Raw genomic sequence first — 13093 nt, 5'->3', positions numbered from 1 at the left:
CCAGGACCACTGGCTAAACCCCCTACCCTGACTGGTAATTGTCCAGTCATACTTCTGCATCTGTAAATAGACACATTTTGAGCTTTGGCAACAGATAAAAGATGGGTGTAGCTACTGTAGTATCACCTGTTGGTTTCTGAATGTTTCTGCCATCGTTACCTTGGTTGCAAAAATCCAGATGTGACAAAGAGGGCAGAAGGCTCACTGGGCTAATTACTTGTGATTGGCAGCTCATTAGCTAATGGTTGTTCAGTTTCATACCACAGATAACCCCCCATTTTTAAACATAGTATGACCAAGATAAAGAAAAATATAGGGTTAATTTTTCACTCAGTATCACTCAGAATGAGTGACTGAGCCCATAAATTCAACAGGAAAGTGTTACAGAGGTCAAGGCACACAGCTCTTTTCCCCCACACTTTTGTAGGACTGTAAATTTGCTTTTTTGTTTTCACAGATTTATCCCTCTGATGGCCTTCAGACAGGGTTTCAGCCATTTACGTATTAGCTTAATTGTTCTGATATGAAAGCTACGTCCATGTTTTATACTATTTATAGTCATGCTCATTATTTAAATGCACTTAAGATAATAAAAAAAAGATTTATTTGCCTGCAGTGTGTGTTTTTGGGTTTAGTCTTTTAGCAAGAGCAAGATCAGCTAATAGTTAGGACAGCAGTTTTTCATTAAAATGATCAGGAAGGAAGCTGAAGACAGCATTTTCAACCAATTAGTGCTACTTACAATAACATCTTAGTTAAGCTAGCTGAGCTAGCTAGCTGCACCAGTTTTAATCTGCTAATTACAGTAGCAGTTGTAAATGGTGAGCCCTGTTACCGTTTCTAACTTGTGATCCATTTGGTGTGACATTTTGTCACACTGGCTACCGTTTAGCAGTAGTATACAACGAAAGATTGTAAAGAGACATATTTGAACCCAAACCATGAAATTTTCCTAAATTAGGGATGTTTGTGGCTAATTGACAGGTTGCTAAAACATATTATTAATATCTTTTTAGTGAACAACGACAATTATATTAATAAAATGATGCACTTTGAGTGGAAGCTGTAAAGGAGGAAAGGGGAAAGTAAATAAATGACAGCCATGCTAACCTGCGCTGTCCTGCAACACTGCAAAAAGGTGCGGGGAGATAGTTGTATGTAAACCTTGTCAGAATAAACTGAAACTATAATCAAGCAACTGAAGCCAGATGTATCCATATGGAAGAAACCAAGTCTACTACTGCTAGCGCTGCTAAGGTTAGCCAAACTAAGCAAAGTAATCTGAGTGTGCATGCTGCACAGCTTAGGAACATTCAAAACATGATTTGATTAACTAGGAACGTCATTTTTATATATGATTTCTAAAACACACAAATTTTTTGTTTTTGGCTCACGTTCAACTTCATGTGCTCAGTTTAAATGTTTTTAAACATTAGTTGAATAGTCTAATAGGTAGCAAGTCAGTCACTAGAAATATCCCTATCCCAAACCTCCATCCATCCATCCATCTTCATCCGCTTTGTCCGGGGCCGGGTCTCCGGGGCAGCAGCCTAAGCAAAGAGGCCCAGACCTCCCTCTCCCCAGCCACCTCCTCCAGCTTGTCCGGGGGAATACCAAGGCGTTCCCAGGCCAGCCGAGAGATATAATCTCTCCAGCGTGTCCTGGGTCTGCCCCGGGGCCTCCTCCCGGTGGGACATGCCTGGAACACCTCACCCAGGAGGCGCCCAGGGGGCATCCTTGTCAAATGCCCGAACCACCTCAGCTGGCTCCTTTCGATGTGGAGCAGCAGCTGCTCTACTCTGAGCCCCTCCCGGATGGCCGAACTTCTCACCCTATCTCTAAGGGAGAGGCCAGCCACCCTTCGGAGGAAGCTCATTTCTGCCGCTTGTATCCGCGATCTCGTTCTTTCGGTCACTACCCACAGCTCGTGGCCATAGGTGAGGGTAGGGACGTAGATCGACCGGTAAATTGAGAGCTTCGCTTTTACACTCAGCTCCCTCTTCACCACGACGGACCGGTGCAGCGTCCGCATTACTGCAGCTGCAGCCCCAATCCGTCTGTCGATCTCCGGCTCCCTTCTCCCATCACTCGCGAACAAGACCCCGAGATACTTGATCTCCTCCACTTGGGGCAGGAACTCATCCCCGACCCGGAGTGGGCACTCCACCCTTTTCCGGCTGAGAACCATGGCCTCAGATTTGGAGGTGCTGATCCTCATTCCCGCTATCCCAAACCTAAACTAACATATATACAAGACACAAACCACAGTGTCCTGGATGGCTTGTAATGTGTTTTTATAGTTCAGACACACAGTGACATTTGCTCTCTGCCACTTTGTACAATCTCAGAGACGCCAGCAACTTTGACAAATAGTTAGTATTTATTGCCAGTAGAAGGTGAAAGCTTGGTAGCAGCTGGTTAAAGAAAATATGAGAAGCATGTTTATCTCTACCTCTGAAATCAAGAACTCAGTAAACATTTTGATGGTAAATGCCAGTATTGTTGCAAATGTAATGGGAACCACCAGTAACGTCACAACCGTAAGGAGGGCGGGGCCTAGCAACCAGTCAAATAAAGTGTCATGACCTCGAATACATTTTGCAGTTTCATTACTTGAGCTTTTAAGGAGAACCAATGAAATGTTTTTCACAGTGTGTAATTTCAAGTGTATTGTACTGTATATCCGTTTTCTTAATCCTACTAATCAGACCTGGGTCAAAACAAGGTTCGAACATCAATCTCATTTATTACTCCTGTCAAATTTATGAATGACTTAATACATAAAACCCTAAATATATCCTATATTATTGAAAGTGTATGCTTTAGAAGTTTAGAAGTTGGAATGGCATCCAGAGGGTGGGAGATGACCAAATAATGTTTGTATCTGTAAAACATCAAAAGTTCCATTTATTTAAATACTGAAAGCTAACATTAACCTATGTGACCTGTGTGATGACCCAGGTGTGATGGTCATTGGTATACTGTATATTGCGATGACTTTTTTGCATACGACTGCACTGCCAAACACCTTCTCTTTCTCTCTGTCTGTCTTTTGTGCTCTTGTGGTAGTAGCACTCTATCTCTGGATGTCTCTTTCAGCATGGGGGCCAGTTTACTTTAAGCGCCATCACTACAGGAAGATGAATATTACTAGAAAATTGAAATCAGTTCAGGCCCTTTGTCTGTAATGAACAGTTTATGAGTTCCTAGGGATGCTGCCTGCAAATCAACACCCTACAGCCTGTTTGAGAGTTTTTATTATTACATCACTATTATGTATTGTAGGTCAGTGTGTGACCCTTTTTTACAGCTTTCCACCATCCAGTTTTTCCCTTTCAAATCAATTTAAAAGCACGTTGGAGCATGGTTTGGTATCTCGTTTAATGACTGAAAGTTCCCATTTATCTCCTGCTATCTGATGGCACTTAGATTTAAACTGGCTCCTAAACCTGACTCTCTTTTTTCTGCATATTTCTGGAAGTATAGCTCATAAGTGGGTCAGTGTGTAGTGATGTGGTTGAAACTTGATGAAGTAAGTCTTGTAAATCAGTCAGTGAGACGTTTATTCCGAAGTTTGTGAGTATCCTCTTCACTCTGAGCAAAACGTGTCTGTATTTGATACCTGAAAATGTAAGCACACAACCACTTTTGTCTCAAAGTCTAGTCACTCGTTTCTAATAGCTTTTTATATAGCCAAAAAAAACCTGTCCCTTTGTTTATCAAAGAACTTTATCTTGAGAACTATATTAAATTGCTAAATGTACTATTACAGTGGTGTTGATGTATTTTGTTTGTTTTTACAATAGCTGTGAGTGCTGGGAGAGATGTGAAAGCTATAACAAAGCAACAAAGGCTGAAAGGTCCTGTCATTTAATGCGTATAAGATCAAAACACTGAATCCCCATAAAGCAACCTAATACATTCAGGATAAGTAGTATTATAAATTCCCCAGGGGCTTCAAGAGAGCCTTTTTTGACAGCTGAATTAACATTCTGTAATAATGCGTTCCCTTTAAAGTACATATTCTGACTCAGAGTATTAACCAGCCAAAAGAAAAGCTTTTGAGTAAAATAAACTTATTTGCTTCCCTCAAGTTGCTCAGAAAATATACATGCATGATATGAGTTTTCAAAAATAAAGCTCAAATAATAATTTGCTTTTGATTAATTTCTTGAATGTTTCAGTTCCAGTGTACAACATTTTGTATGTACAGTTTGATACTGGATGGATGTTTTCACATGCATTTTAAACTTCAGTTTATGCTGTGTACATTCAAGTGGCACACTTTTGTGGCGTTTAGCTTGGAACACATGGTCCAGTGCAGGACTGTCAAACATAAGGCCAGAGTTATCCCAGCAAGGACCACCAGAAGACGTTAGAAAATGTAAGGAGGACATAAATTCTGGTCTCTTAACTGTATTTTCATAAATTTTAGAGCTTGTTGTACTGAATAAGACCTCCCCCACACTCATTCATACTATACCAAAGTAATGAAGGATGAAGATAATTTAATGAAAGAAAATGGGGGGTGGGTCTAAAATAAATATAACATTCTGTTTTATCATTACAGGATAGTTTGGGGTTATGAGCTATGAGAAACTTTTCTTTAATTGTACCCAATAATTTCTTAAAATTTAAGCCCAAAGAGTTGTGTTGACAGATTTTTTTCATTAACTGTAGTAGCATTACTTTATTGTGTAGAGGAAACTGTGATGTACGCTCGAAACTTCACCTTATCTTCCTTATCTCCTAAGCTGTAAAATAACTGACACCCCGGTCTGGCATGCAACTTGCCCAGATGACATTATGAAAATCACGGAAGATCTCATGTCCAGCATTTAAGACTTTAAAAGTTCTTCATCGAGTTAGCAAGACCAAAAGTTATTTTTTTTATTATGTTGTAATAAATAGCTGTTTGCAATGTTAAAACGACATTCTTTTTTAAAGGTATACAAAAGTTTGGTTGTTATATCACTGTTAATGACATGAAGAGAAAGAGCTGAACGTGTGCTTAAGCCTCAGAACTTCAAATTTACAAAAGCTTGAGTTGCTGGAGTTTTATACATTTAAAGTAGAAATAGTCTAAAGCTGTAATCATACACACTCATTGCAGTTGTTGCGATAGCTGCAGACACAAAAGATAAATAGTTATTCTATTTTAGCATCAAAAATTGGAAGTTACACATACATCTCTATAGAGCATTGCATTCACAGTCTGATAAAATTCACTTGGACTCACATAGTCATGCATGCAGGTTCACCTCTATCAGATACCTGGATCTATCCTCCTTTGTATCAACAGTTTAGGCCAGTGTTGGTGGTGGTGTAGTGAAGTGGGGGATATTTTCTTGCGAGACTTTGGGCCCCTTGCTACAACTCAGCATTGCTGAAACACCACAGCCTACCTGAATATTGCTGTTGGCCATGCCCATCTTCTTGTGGCTGCTTCCAGCAGGATAATATGGCGTGTCACAAAGCTCAAATCATCTCAAACCGGCTTCTTGAACATAACAATGAGTTCAGTGTAACACTTTGGGATGTAGAGGAACAGGGAGTTTGCATTACGTATGTGTGTAGCTGACAAATCTGCATCAACTGCGTGATGCTGTCACATCTATGTTTCCAGCACTTTGTCATTCTATCTTTTGGCTCAGCAGTGGCAGAAGATGGACAATCCCTCGACTTAATCAGCTCTTCTCTTGCAAATGCACTGCCTCACCTCAGAGAGTTTTGGCTTCGGGCATGAATGGGCCCGGAGCCAACAGCTTAAATTGATATGGCAAAGGAGAGCCAAGGTCCTCCACCACCCTAATGTCCGCTTCAGGGAATTCTTGAAGGGGAAAGTCTTTTACCTCAAATGAGCCCACTGTGCCACAGGTGCCTTGGTATTCTGTGTTGCTCTCTATTTATCTGTGGCCTACAACAACTCCTTCTCAGTCAGCCACTCACCTTATTTTTAGCACTGTTTGAAATTTTGCGATGGATGGAGTTGGGCACACAGCTTGAAGTGTAGGAATACACTATTAGGAAATAGGGAAATAATTACTCCAAACTCTCCCGCTACTTGGGGTAACTCACAAACTTTGTGTCCCCATGTTCTGATTTCTGTAAGATCCTCCTACTACTGCTGTACTCTAGCAAAAGCTGTCTTCATTTTTCTTCCTCTTCACATAACAGGGGACCATTTAAAATATTCATCAGTGATGTATCACTGTGCTGCAACACATCCTACACACCCTCTCTCCCTCTCTTCTCTCTGTTGCCTTTTCTTTGTCTGTTGCATCCAAAGTGTTATACAACGCTGACGATAGCAGCCGACGTCCCGGGTCTGTGTTTGCGATAAGAACAGAACTGTTTATGCCTCCTGTAACAGAATTAGCTGTCGTGTTGGAACACACGGCGATGCCAGAAAGCTTCCAGAACCACCAACCAAGACGTCTTTGCTCAGTCCCCAAGAGGACGTGGATCACTCCCACTGTTGTGAGGAGGTGGTCGCTTTCATTTTTGCTCTTTATGTAACGCAGTCTCATGTCAAAACAAAGCTAGGGGCTGGAGAGATGTAGGGAAGGTAGATGTCTTTCAGTTTGCTAAAAACAGCAGGTTGTTGTGACATTGAACAGGAAGAGAGAAAGGAGAACACAACTCACCTATTCAAATCTGATCTAAATAAATCACTCTAACAGAGCTTTGATGGTGCACAGACAAATTATTAAAATGTCTCAAGCAGTTGAAACATTATTTTAAGTAATTAAAATGCATTTAGAAGATCTCATTTGAAGTCCATTATTATGAAATCAGCAGCTCATTTTGCACTTTGAATCAAATCCACTAAATATCTGTCATTTATCTCTCAAGGCAGACAACAAGAAATTAAATGTCTGGTAAAAAGCAAGAGGATTTGTTCACTTTGAGATGGCTTTTATGTATTGTCCTCCCACCACTATCTATCTCCTCCCTCATCTCACAGAAGAAGCTCTGCAATGCATGTTCATGCGGGTGTGTGTGTGTGTCTGTCTACATTACGGGAGGGTTTCTCATCCCAGAAAAGCTGACGGGCGATGTGCCACTCAGCTTGGTAATTTCCCCCCCCAAAACAGTTGGCCTCCTGCCAGTGCACTTGCTCAGGCTCAATCAGCCTCAATCAGCAACATACTTTCTAAAGTGTCTGCAGTCCTGGCTGACTGTGAGAGTCACTCTGTCTGTGTGTGTGTTTGATGTGTGTGAATGCCTTTATCTGTCTTTTTGTTGTCTCATTATGTCACTGTCTTCAAATGCTTTTCCCCTTCAGTTTCTTACTGTAGCAAAGCCTTTTCATGATCACGCAGAAGGTCTGATCCAGTTTTTACAGACTGTTTTTAATCTCTTTTCAGTTTTTTTTTAAAGTTCTATTTCAGGCTCTAATGGACCCATTCGGGGATTGATTATGCAACACAATGAGGTAAAGAAGTATAGTTACACTGTTTACATTGATAGGACAGTTATGCAACACAGAAATGTTTAATGAATAACTGATTATTTTGTGACTTGGAAAATTTTAGTTATTTTTCTTTTGATTGTTGGTTTGCCTCTCTTTTTTGCAACTAAATATAATACACTGTATCATTTTAACCACGTGGTAAGTCAGCGCATAATGTTTCAGTCTACTGACATCACTTAAGGGTGACATTATAAGTAGGTTTACATTACAGATTTGTAAGGTTTCTACAGTTTTCTTCCAGTAAGGGAAATTCTCAGTTTACCTCTGGCTGTGGCTGACATCAGACATCAGGATCATTTGATATTACTTGTCAATCCATCCACATATACAACATGGTATATAGCTTTATATTATTGCTTCAGATATAGCTAAATCTTCCCTGCAAACAGATAGCAGGAGATCACTTAGTTTGCAATGTTGCAGTAAATGTAAAATTAACTTTAGCTCAGAGAGAAATGCACACTGACAATAGAGTAAGATTGTTGCCAGTGTTTGTGATGGGTTGCTTGTATCTAAGTTCATTATTAGTTTTTAGTTTTGGTTTTGTTTCAAAGTAACAACTGTGTTTCTTAAGATGGCAACACTGTAATTTACAGTTGGTGTAAATCAATATATATCTTCATTTATGGAGAAAACACATGGTTTTCAAATGATATTCTCACCTTGTCTTGGGTTGTAAAAGGTCTTTTCTTTACAGCAGCACATTTCACCAAGATCTCATTTCCTACCAGACTGCCTTGTATTTAGTTTGGTCAGTGTTTAAAGTTCACCTGAATCTTTTAGTGTGTATTCCAGACACACCCCTACATTTTCCTTTTTATTTCCTTTAGTGTAACTGGGCATCAATTAAAAGAAAGAAAAGGAGGTGTGGGAGGGGGGGGGGGGATTTTCAGCCAAGCAATCTAGTCAGAGTAAGGTTGCTTTTCTGGTTGTGCTTTATGAATGGTTGCTATGGCAACCATGGATTCAAGTTTTTTTTCTATCAAGGCAAGATGGTGATGGCAAAACAGGTCTTAAGGAACCAATTTGTGTCATCACAGTAGCTATATTTATCTTTTATATTGTACATGGAAATAATCCAGAAAACACCCCCCCCCCAAAAAAAAAAAAAAAAACAGAAGAAAAAAGAATATAACAAGCACAACGATAAATATTAACAAACAGAGGGTTGCAGGACTATTTATACACACTGGGCCCATTAGGGAGTGAGACATAGATGAAGACAATCAACAGTTAGGAAAGAGAAAGTAGAATTGGTGTAAGGCATGAAATAAAAGTAACTTTCAATGTAGAAGCTGAAATAAATAAAAGAAAAATACTAAACAGAGTCAAGAAGAATAACACCAGACATCACAGAGGCTAGCAAAAAGACGAGAGAGAGGAACAGATTGGGAACACTGAGGGAAGTTGCACTGCTAAACATTAAGATACAAACCAACACACTGGATTGCAAAGCTGCTAGAATAACAGAGTGAACAGAGGACAGAAGAATCTAAACTTACACAGAGGAATAACAGGAGAGCCTCAACAGAAGGCCAAACCTGAACATAAAACTTTGAATTCAATACAGACATTAAGGATGAAAACTAGGGACCATGACACATGCTCAACTGATATTGCGTAGAGTTCTATTTGTGGAGTGAAATAAATTTGGTTAAATTCCCTGCAACACCAACCTTAAATATTTGAGTTTCTAGTTTGCAAGCTTAACCTTTTGTGTATATTAGTAAGCTTAACATATATTTGAAATTGACCTGAAAAATTAGTCAGATGCATAATTTTCTTTACCAAAACTGCAGGTTGCCAAATAAATAAGAAAAATGATGTTATTTTTATGATAGCTTTTATCATTACAATTGTAAGTGGGCTTGTACAGACATCAGCAGATTTTGTCAGTCAGCCATACGATGCACTGATGTTTGTACCCTGCACACATCCACACACACACACACATACACAAAGGAATTGGAGCTTTAAACCAATATGGCATTTGACAACTTTCTAAATTAGATTTTGGAATTTGATTGCAAGGATATATTGAGTTTATCCAACTCCACAGTATCTACATCTATCTAGGAATTCCTTCACTTTCTATACCTTTCTGCCTTCTGCCTCCATATCCATTCTTTCTCATCTTCCCTGAGCACCCTGGCTTCTCATACATTTTAATGGCAGCAGTTTGATCCGAGTGGTCAAAACAAAACAAAAAAAACATTCAAATGTGTCAGCTCATGTTGAATAAATACATAATTTAGCAACACAAGTCAACTACTGTTCAGCGTTGTGGAAAAGACAAGATAAATATTTCACTCTCTGAAGAATGGGGAGGACAGGATTTAGTAAGAGAAGAAACGGTGAGTTGAGTGCGGTCACCAACTCTAATTTAAGAAGGTTCACTGCTCGTCAGTCATTTTTATTCACTGGAGAAATAGTTGGATGGCTATTCATCACAGGTCACATTTTCTTAGCTGGCAAGTGAGCAAATGGAAGCTGCTTGAAAAAACATTGGGTATTCAGAGGATTAAAATGATGCTGTTCATTCAGTAACCACACAATAAATATGAAAAAAGGATGAACCTTAGGAACAAAAAAAGAGCTGATTAGCTTAATGCTGATAGAAGGGAATTGCAGACATCTTTTATTCTTGTCCACACTCATGTCCTTCACCTGATGCTGGGGATTCCCATGGCACTCCCATGCCAGATGGGATACAGTCAAATTATAATTTTAAAAAAAAAAAGCGTGCTATGACTTCCTATGAGGGGCAAGGAGGTATGGACTAGGTATGGACTTTCTGGTCATTATGACATTTTAGTTCTTTTCCTTTTCAGCCATTCTGTTGTAGATTTGCTGGGGATCATTGTTGCATGACCCAGTTTCAGTCAAGCTTTAATAGCCTCAAATCAGAAAAGTTTATAAAGAGCAGTTCATGGTTGACTCAGTGACTGCAAGGTGCCCAGATCCTGTGGCCCAAATCATCACCCCATAAAAACACCTGCTGGACAGTTGGTATGAGGTGTTTCTGTTGATATGCGGATTTTGTCACCTTTACAGCCATGCATATATCTTGGCCATCCATTGACCATCCACATGATCTTTGGCCATAATGCACAGCGGCATGCTGTGCATTATGGTAAATGGTAAATGGCCTGTATTTGTATAGCGCTTTACTAGTCCCTAAGGACCCCAAAGCACTTTACACATCCAGTCATCCACTCATTCACACACACATTCACACACTGACACATTATGGCCAAAGATCCCCATTTGTGTTCTAGAAGTCTTGATGTGGTTTGTTTACATGTAACTTTGGAAATCTAAGTCGTGCTGCTGTATTCTTTCAGCAGCTTTCTCCTGGCAAGACTTCCAAACAAACCATAGTTGTTCAGTCTGATTACCTCTAAAGCAGAGGTGCTCACACTTGCTGATGATCAGCTAATCAGTTGCATTGGATTAGCAGCACCTGGTTGCTACTTATCATCCTAATTGCAAATTAACAAATATTATTAGCATGATGAGATGCTTGATGTGTGATATAATTGTTAATATAGGCACAGGGGCAAGATTGCATTAGCTTTTAACTGACATGTTTAGATTTCTAAAGAGAGCAAAGCTTAATCTTTTCACCACGTAAGTGTGATGACACTTACTTGCAATGTCATACGTTTGTTCATTTGAAACCGAGTTACATATGAATAGGAAAAGTCATTTCTCTTGGTGAGGGAGTCAACAAGAAGGAAAGAAGCAGCCGATTCTCATTATTTGAGTCCTTTGGCACCTGTGCCTTGATGCACAGAGTGGTGGTTTCTCATTCCCAAATCGTCACGTATATGGATGCACTTGATGTGAATTTTTCAGCATGCAAGGTTAATGTGGAGGGCTGGATTTAAATCCCCCAAAAATCTTTTCCTAAACCAAATCCAGTTAAAGCATCATTAGAAAAGCAGGGGCATAAGAAAATCATCAGCGAGGAAAACTAACGAAAGTGGATTGCTGATGAGCTGCAGTTTCCTGCCTGGCAAACTTATGTCGAGGAGGGAAATTATTTTACTGCTATTGTTAAATAATTGTTATTGCATTAATAATATAATTTGCAGCATGGATATTGCACTCCAAGGTTTAAACAGTGTCTCTTTCAGAAAGACTGAGTTGCAGGCTGACAGGAAGTTATTTTGAGCCGCAGGCTAAGACGAGGCTTTAACAATGTAACAGATAGCTTTATCATTTTATATTAAGGTTTTAGTAGAGGTTCTTGATTAAAACATTTATTTAGTAGAAGACATACACATAGTCTCAGTGAGCTTCTGGTCTGGTAAAAGGTCAGTAGTGTAAGAGGTGACACAAAGAGCATGTGAGGTCAACACACACACACACACACACTTTAAATTAGATTTATTTAGAGGAACCGTCCTTGTTGTCTCAGCAAGAAAGAGGAACAATTCATTTTAAGATAAGAACGGAAAGTACCACGCCATGAAAATAGAAGATGATTTTCTAGGTGAAAAGTCATGATATTGATCTGATCTATGTATAAAATGTATGTGACGTATGAAGGGGCGTCAGTAAATAAACCCTGATGCTATAAAATATCTGTTCATGCTTTGATTAAGTTGAAGACTACTTCCTGTCTGCGTACAGAGTTTTCTTCCCACGCGTGTATTCATTAAAATCTTCGTTTGACTTCACCCGGCCGGACCAGTGTGGTTATTCTTCGATCACCTCTTGTACCCTTCCTCAATACTGAATCTTAACATTTGGGGGCTTCGTCCGGTTATTGGGGAAGGAGAGTTGGAGGTTTGGACGGAGAAATCCGGGGTCTTGGGTGGTCTGACGGGCAGACGTGAATTCCAGTGGTCTAAGTGAGTGGGCATAAGCCGGCTTATCCAAAAGGTAAGGCACTACCTGTTGAATTATTTCCAAAGTGTGCCAAATTGGACATGATAAAATTTAAGTCTACTCACTGAAGTTACTGGTGGATGTCTGTTTTGATTTTGATGAGAATGTCATGACAGTACTGAGGATTTAAAGCAGTTGGACTGCTGGAAAGGATTTAATGCGGTTGGACCGCGGGAAGCAGTTGGACTGCTGGAAATGATTTTAGTAGGTTAGGGAATTTGGTTATTTTTTGGTTATAAGGTTGGACCTGCTTCAGTCTTACACTTTGTTGGGTGTTTTATTGTTGTTCCAAAGTATTATAAATTACTCAAGAACGCCAGTTGGACTGGTAGGAAGCGCAGTGCTCAGAGGTAACGCTTGCCAATGCAAAGGACGCTTATGCATTGTCCTCGAAGAGGGATAGTCAGTTGGTCACTGTGGAGCTTGGGGCACTCCAGAATAACTAGGAGTTAGAATCTCCTTACCGTTTGGAACGGTATCTGCGCTTTTTTGGGCAGCAAAGGTTGGACCTTGGGTGTTGGACACTTTTAAATTGAGTTAGGGACTTTAGAGATGAGGCCAGAAACTGTTGGACAGATACTGGTTAATTGATTACAAAAAAGTTGGACTTCTATCGGTTAGACCGTTAACTTAAATTTTTCGAAATTCGGTAGGTGTTAAAAGGTTTAAAATCTGTGCAGTTGTAAATATAAGACGTCTCTGTATTAAAAAAGATCTCTG

Source organism: Astatotilapia calliptera, chromosome 17, assembly GCF_900246225.1.
Source record: "Astatotilapia calliptera chromosome 17, fAstCal1.2, whole genome shotgun sequence".
Classification (NCBI taxonomy): domain Eukaryota; kingdom Metazoa; phylum Chordata; class Actinopteri; order Cichliformes; family Cichlidae; genus Astatotilapia; species Astatotilapia calliptera.
Note: the sequence above shows the minus strand (reverse complement) of the source record.